At 39.7% G+C, this 8,317-nt stretch overlaps 1 long non-coding RNA gene across 1 annotated transcript in view; it reads right to left on the bottom strand.

Annotated features, from left to right (window-relative positions):
- The window catches only part of LOC116670561 (uncharacterized), a 20,144-nt gene extending 11,875 nt beyond the window's left edge, over nt 1–8,269 (bottom strand). Inside the window, exon 1 of the long non-coding RNA XR_004327053.1 lies at nt 8,186–8,269. This is a non-coding gene — a long non-coding RNA (uncharacterized LOC116670561). The remainder of the gene's footprint in view (nt 1–8,185) is intronic.
- Between the last annotated feature and the right edge of the window lie 48 nt (nt 8,270–8,317).

Here is an 8,317-nt window from a genome sequence, read left to right as displayed (position 1 = left end):
AAAAAAGGCTTAACGAAAATATTAAAGATGAAAAGGGCTGTTGACTCTGGCTTTACAAATAAGATCCACGTGCAAGCAGGGGAGCTAAGACAACTATAATAACACAAACTTAGTGATTCAGTGTGTTACCTCTGTTTCTCTGTACATGTGTGAATCCAATATGTGCTGTAACAGATGCCAGGCGCTCAGCCATTCTCACGTAGAGGAGCAATAAAGTCTAAAAGACCTGATAGCTGACCTTGACAAACGGGAAAATACACTGTTGGCGGACTAGTGACGCTGCAGTGATGCAATGTTGGTAAAAACTATACAAGACAGCTTCTGTGACTACATGAGATGACACCCCAACATGTTGAGTGATGTGAAGCGGAGCGGTGTTGGGCAGGCATATTTACATAGCAGATGTTAGACTTCGTGGAGGTCTGCTACTTGAAAAGACCATTGATTTATATTGACTGTCTCAAAAACATTAAAAAAGGCTCTGAAAAGCACTGAGTCAAACCAAATTAAATGGCAATGGCTGGGTTGGCATTGAGAGCCACACAGCCCAGTCAAAGAAAATAATTTAAATTCTCATTTTTAGAGAGCATGTCATGAATGCACTTTTGTCTTATATTTGGTAAAATTTCAGTTGGCCCTAATTGTGGTGCAGAACCACATTTATCATAGTGGTTTTGACAACACTTGAATGCTAAAGGGGTCTTGGGAATTTCTGAAAGGGATGTTGACCCATGGGAGTTGTGGGGGGCAGATGTGATGCATATTTGCCATGTTTTGATCTGCAGTCACCGTGCAGATGCCGTGGACGTTGGTTGGAATTCTGCCTTGAGAAAGTGAACAAAGTGTCTGTGGTCAGTGGGGAAAACCATGGCTCAAAGAGAAGATCCATTCCTCAGGCGACAGCAAAGAACAAAATGTCCTTTTTCTTGCATGTAGATGACACATAAAACATTTCCCAGATTTTTTTTTTATTACATAATAGCTTCAGGCCATGTGAAATTGGCACCTTCACCTATTACATTAAATCTTCCAGCACAAATGGTAAAACTGTAAGCATACAACGGACAATTTAGGTGTAAAAATAAGAAATTACTTAGGAACCTTTAGAAACTACTTCACATTATTTCTCACATGTGAATTAAAGTAAAGCATGAACTTTATATCTTAATAGATTTTCATGTTAATTAAATCTAGCTTGCCAATAGAAGCAGATTACAGGGCTGATATATAAATATCCTTTTATGATACCAGCGCAGTAATTACAAGAGGAGCTGATGTGTCAGTGTTGTGCTGAAGATGTTACAAAGAGGTCAACTCATTAACCAGTGACAGCACCAGGAGTTTGACATTTTGTAGACAGCAACTGCTGTTTCTGTAATACCTTTTCAAGAAAAGGTTTTTGTTTCGATTAACCAAGAGGAAACAGAGTGCCCCCTGTTCTCAGTCAGACCGCCAAACAAACTATTTAACAAGCTGAGATTGATTCAAATCATACAAGCAATGCCATTTAAACAATGGCAATGACATCACAATATTATTATGGTTCAACACAGAATTTGGTTTGTAGCACCCAGCTTACACCCACACATTTAGTGTGCAAGTAGGTTCCCTCTGCTGGTTTGTTGTTTTAATTGGCTGGGCTCATATTGGCAGTACTGCTGTTATTTAAACATGAATTTTGAATAAGTTATGATAACTGTTTTATTTTAGATTTTAAGTACTGTAACCAATGAAGCATGATTTATTTGCCTGTTTAATCCTGATAGGATCAGGAAGTTGTAAATCAGGTACCTTGTGTAAGCCATAATTTAATCAGTAATCATAAGTAAATTGTCCCCACAGCAGTACAATTCAGTCGGTTGCTGATCAAACGCAGGCAATGCTAAAGAATCAAACATGAAGAAAAGGCTTGCCACACACCAAAAGCTCGTCTCTGGACCAACATAAAAGAGTTAACTTCTGGTTTCTTCGTGTGTGATATTGCATGTTACTGTTGTCATGCTATAACCTCATAACTCATCATGTTTTCACATCCATTTGGGGGTTTATATGTTTGGGTAGGACAAATGTTCTGAGCCCTTGTCCTTAAAAAGTCCTTTTAAAACCTGCTGGTTAAACTCTTAGGATGTATTGTCATGAAGTTAAAAAGAAGAGCTGACATTTTTGAAAAACAGTGTAATAACACTGAAAATAATTATCATTTCATCAGTAGTGTAGACTGAATATCTTCACATTGAGACCATGATTTATTTAATACAAAAATACAAATAAAATAACTTTGGGTATGTATTTTTTTGAGTGAGATCTGGAAATCTTATTTTTTGATCAAAAAACAAATTGAATTTGGATGATGGCTAGACTTGATAGTTTATTTGCAGTGAAAGCCAATACATTGAGCTGCTCTCTACAAAATGTAATTTGATAAAGAAAACTCTTCCCTTAAGTTCCACTTTCTGCAACATTTCAGCAAATGGAGCTTGCTCAGTTGACATTACATTACATAAATAACATAGGTTACAGTATTTACCAAAAACAAAACTATTTAAGACTTTATAGTCTGGGTAAAGCAAAATCAGTTTTTTCTTTCTAAAAATACATGTTAGAAAATACTTGTTAAAAAACATGAAAAGACTGTAAATTGTGGTGTGACACTCAACATTTTTTTTTAGCTTTACTTGGACTTTAAGATCATGGCTGGCACTAGTCTGATCCTACCAGACTCATACATTTAATTTGTAAAGAGAGGGTGGCCACACTCCATTGACAAGTGTTAGGCTAAGTTCCCAGAAGGCGGGTACTCTGTTGAAGTTTGCTCACGCTAACGTTTGGTTGTGACGTCGGCTTAGCATCGCTCGCGGTCGGCTTAGCCAACTCCTTCACCATCATTAACGGAGAAAGCTGGAAAATCAAACTTTTCCCAAACCCGTGGATGAGGGGGGGCACTATATCACGGCAACCAACAAAACTCAGCAAAGATTGTTCTTGCTCGGACTTTAACTTCTGGATATTCGGCCGCATTGCCACAACGGACTTTGCTCGCATTTTTACAACTCAAATTAGCACACGACTTCTACGCCATCGTTCTCAGCCACTCCCTCTGTTTGCTGATTGGACCGCCAACAATTTGGCCAAAGAAAACCAAAGAATTTACCACAAACCCAGATGGAGTATTGACAGAAAATGAAAATTAAGCGGTACGTAGGAGGTCAGAGCCAGGCTAGGTTGGTACACCTGTAAACTTCTAAATTCATAACATACGCTTGTTTGATTGCTTGCCGAGAGTTAGAGGGAAAATTGATAACATTCTTAAGTCCATTAAATTTGAAGATGGAGCCAGCAGAAAGTTAGTTTAGCATAAAGGCTGAAATCAGGGGAAAACAGTTAGCCTGGCTTTGTCCAGACCATGGACTGCAGAGGTGGAGTGTGGATGGAGCTGAGGTGGGCCAAATGAAGCCTCTCATTGCTAGCCACCTGGGATGCAAACCACCTGACCTGTCACTTAAAACTTTCAAAACATTCACGCCTTGTACAGTTGTCAAAAACAGAGAAATTAGCTATTGAGACTAAAACCCTTTTTTTGTAGCAGGCTGTAAACATGTTGGGCTATTTATCTGCTGTAAAGTTGGGTATTTTAACCATAGACTGTATAATGTTAATGGACAGCGCATGTGTGACGTCACTCATTGGTTTGTGGAGATCTGCTATCCATCGTCGAGTTTGCCGTTACGGGGGCAGCCCTTCTGGTTGCAGATGTGACGATTTTAAATAAGAGGGAGGAGTGAGGGAGGTGCCACATCATAACCACACCCTAAAACACCCCCGCTTTATCACCAATTTTAAAATCAATGAGACCATAATTCAAAAAATGAACATAATTCTGTGTTGCAGAAGATATAAAACTAGCGATTGAGACCATAAATGCATTACGAAAATGTTTAAGCCAGTGAGAAGTGGGTCACTTTCTGACAGACTTCTACAGAAACCGACCTCCTTTTGCAACCGCATGTGTCGCCCTCTGCTGGAATTCAGATAGAATGCAGGTTTAAGGCACTTCCGCATTTGCAACACTTCGCCAAACTGGATGGGTTGTCAATAGTTTTAACATGGTGATTGACTCGGTTTTGGAGTCAGCCTCAAGTGGCCAGTCTAGGAACGACAGTTTTATTTCAGGTTGGTTTCTTTTTTCAGCCCCGGATGTTGCTACCTTTAATGAAGAAAATTAAAGGATGCCAAAGAAATCTTAAAACGCTGATTTCAAATGGACTTGCGGCTTCCACAGGAACAGGAAGCGCAATTTAATTTTTAAATAAGGGACGATTACGTATTTTAAGGGACAAGTGGCAATCCAAGCTTTGTGACTTCTTAGTGGACTGTAAGCTTATTGTGTTGCTCTCAGGAATGATTCATGCAGTGATTTTGGAGAGTATGTCACGAACATTATCTATTACAGTTAAGCCCCCTTATTACCCAGATACAATATCATGAGGCTTCATCTACGTTTCATAGGTTGAATCTGAGACAAGACTAAACACTGCTTTGATCACAATTGTTTCAGAAAATGGGCCAGCTGGTAGTGTAGTGAAAACAGTGAAGGAAAAACAAGAAGCTTTTGAATGGGTGGTTACAATAGGTAACAACTTAGGTTGCTGGGAAAGAATCCCACACACTGAACGATTTCTTTTCTGTTTACACTGTGCATGATATTACTGCTTATGTGTACATGAACACCTGCCGACAAGGTTTTCATCTACTGGAGGTCCTTATCCCCAGGCTAATGCAGGATGATATTATAATGTTGAGGTTTCAGGCTGTGACACAACTGATGACTGAAAGAGCAAACTAAGCCTCAGGCAAAAAACTCCCAAAAAACTCTTGGCATGTGATTTCAATGAAATAATCCTTTTAGTTAGTTTTAAACATAACACTGCTCTGTGCTCAGCATTGAAATTACCATGATTGTTAATCATGTGCTTACAGGCAAAGGCATAACTGATCTATGTGAATACTTTAAAATCCCAGCCCTTGAAATGTCAAAAGTATTTATTTTGAACAGCAGTGTTCACTCGCAGTAGACGGTGAACAAACCATCTTGAGGTGGATCATTACACGTTGGTATCTGAACATACCACATCATAAAGTAATGACCACCCGCGGGATGTATTTTCCTCACTGTGTACTGAGGATGTTTTCCAATAAGAAATGTCGTGGAAATAAGCAGAACCCAACTGTCGCACAATTCACTACAGGGCTGGGGCTAATTCTGAAATCACATTCCATCTTGTTTTCCATCAAAATAAGCTCTTTAGAGATACTGGAAATGTGGTAACTTTGGAAATTACCACATTATTTTGAAAAATCATTCTACACTTTTGGCCAAAATCCTGGGTCATATTTCTGACGTTAAATCAGAGTATTTCTCAGCTTGTGGCTTTGAAGTAATTGAGTGAGAAATATATAGGAATGTAAAAGGGTAGATGGTGTTGCTTAGCGCCAGAAAACTTTCTAAGGGGTGCTGAAGAAACAGTTCGATAGGTAGAAGCAAGCAAAAAAGCTGCCATTTGTGAACAAAACGATTAATGAAGGAGGCAAAAACGTAACCCTGGAAACTCAACAAAACTACATGAAGATGAAGCAGTAAAAAGCTAAAATAATATGAATGCTGCAGCATCGCAGCATCACAGCAAGCTACCACAACCATCCTCCCCTCTATTTGAGTGAACAGCATTTCTATCTTCTCAGCTGCACTTGTTTCTTGATCTTCCTGAAGTGGAACCTACCACCTGCCCAGTTAAGTAGGGTGAGCTAAACAGTGAGCAACATCTAAATGAAACAAAATAATTAACAAGATATTAACGTAAGATTTATGAGTTACTGCTGACATTACAGTCTATCTATGGGCAGATATACATACCAAATGGGTGCACCAAATGTAATAGAATGTAATTTACTGCAGAACTATCTTATCTATCCTCCTACATCTTAACAGTGCCCAGATTTTCCTCCCTGCTTAGAGGACATAATGATGCAAACCTGTTTTCACTATCCCTGAGTGAGTAGCTGATCTGATGAAAATCTCTCTCTCACACACACACACACACACACAAAGGGTAAACCACTTTCAACAGATTAATATTGTGTCAAATAAACTAAAATGTTGGACTGAAATTAAAAATGAATGACACAAACACTGTCAATGGTGGGGACGGGGCCTGGTGAAGAGGGGGAAAAGCAACCTTTTCAAAATTGTCATTGCAACAAGTTGACAAAACAGTCTCACCTCAAGGTCCATTTAGTAGCCTGTTTAGAACTTTCAGTTCTATCACATGGTCCTCATCAGCAGTTTGCATTGTTCAGATCCTAGATTGTATGTAAAGATGGACAACACAATCCTCCCAAAGGGAAAACAAAAAATCCCGGTTAGGGCGCTGCTATCTTATAATTTTGGAGCCAGAGTCTGCAAAGCAGTGATTGGGCAGTATTTAAGTCCCGCCCATACACCTGCCTGTACACATAAGCTGTATCAGCATCCTTGCAGTGTACCAGCGTGGGAATGTCACTTCAGACGGCACATTGTTGGAATGATGAGAAACACAGAGAGTGGCATTGTGTTAACTTGTTTAGCAACGGCTTAAATGTATTGGACGTTCATTTATATGAAAAAGTTCTGCACTCTAGCTTTAAAGATTATAGACAAAACCTGACCATACATAAATAGTTGTAACATTGAACTTTACCTTATGAAGTTCAATGTTACAACTATTTATGTATGGTCAGGTTTTGAACTTCATAAGGTAAAGTTCAATGTTACATTTTCAGTTCCAGTGTGTCTGATTTTCTAAAGGAAAAACTGGAGCGTTTTAGGATGATCAGTTCTCTTACAACCTTTCTGCTTTAAAAAAAAATTGGCCTAACACCACAGGAAGTTAGATCTCACATCATTAAAGGTTTTATGGTTATAAATAGAGAATCGTTGGAATTTCTGTCACCATATTTTTGGATAACCACACTGAGGTTCCACCGCGGCTTAGTGTTTAATTCCCAGAGACAGAGGTTCATAATATTCCAGGAAGTTACAGTGTAGTATGACAGGAATTCCAATTACAAATTTTATCATGGTATGCACGCAGCACTTGGAATTCAAACATGTTTGTTTCCTGTTGAGGGGAGGCTACAAAAAGACACCATGTTTGTGTGAAGGAGATGAAAGGCCATGTAGCAAGTGAGGGGTTAATTGTGTGGCCCCTGTACTATTCAGGGACAAAAATGAGTCACAGAGCCTGTTGTTAGTCCTGATTGCTGCTGTTTTCCAGAGTCTATAATGAACAATTCCCTGTAGTCATGTCTCAGGTTCTGCTCATTTATTTATTTGTGCTTGGAGACGTAAGGATAAAAGGAGAAGGAAGGTGGAGGAGGCAGAAAGAGACTTGGTTCAATTACAGAACACCCTGTTATTAGCACATCCGGATTTAAGTGATCTGTGCTAAGTGGCTGCAAACTGGTAGCTGAGCTGTGAAGTGCATTGTGGATGAAAAACATAAAGGCTGTATTTAATCATGCTATTTATCCTCTCACTGGAGCTCCCATATACTGTAGGCCTCTGTGTCTGTTCTTGTGTATGCACTGGCTTCTCCTATTCCACGCATTGTTTTCAGAGGGAAGGATAAGGCCCAGAGTAATTACTGCAATTTATGATCAAAGCTAGAACAATGTCCAAGACAAATACAGTTGTGGCATCGAATAGCAGTAAATCTGATGATATGGCGGAACTTGAGATCGCCTGAGTGAGCCGTGCCAGGGAGAGCCTAAAACCACACTACACTTTTTTTCAGGCAAAAGCGGCTGGAAGTCACAGGTACTCATTATGTCTTCATGTACTAGTCAACCTCATGAACTCAGAGTGAACTGCAGAATATGATTTATGATTCACAGAATATGATAGGGGTCAACTGCATATGGATGCTGGATTATACAAACCAGCTGCCATATAGTGTAGTGTAGTAAATATTAGCAGAAACTGTGGTACTGATCTGTGTTAGGACAAATTCTTTTAGTTCTTCTGTACTCGATAGTCAGAACAAAAAAAAAAAGTGTTCTGGCATTGCCTCCACACGGCTCTCACAGACCGTTCCCCAACTTGTCAAACACCACCACTTTGTCACGGCCCTCTGTGTCTGATACCGTGTACCATGTTCTAACATGCATGCGCAGCCTGACCGGCTATCAACACAAAGAACGGAGACGCTCGGGTCACAACACACACAGAGGGAGTGCGACTTCCTCCTCCGCTTAGGGCGCCATTACTCCACTATATCTTTAC

Source organism: Etheostoma spectabile, chromosome 2 (assembly GCF_008692095.1).
Source record: "Etheostoma spectabile isolate EspeVRDwgs_2016 chromosome 2, UIUC_Espe_1.0, whole genome shotgun sequence".
Taxonomy (NCBI): domain Eukaryota; kingdom Metazoa; phylum Chordata; class Actinopteri; order Perciformes; family Percidae; genus Etheostoma; species Etheostoma spectabile.
This window is presented reverse-complemented; position numbering and strand designations above follow the sequence as displayed.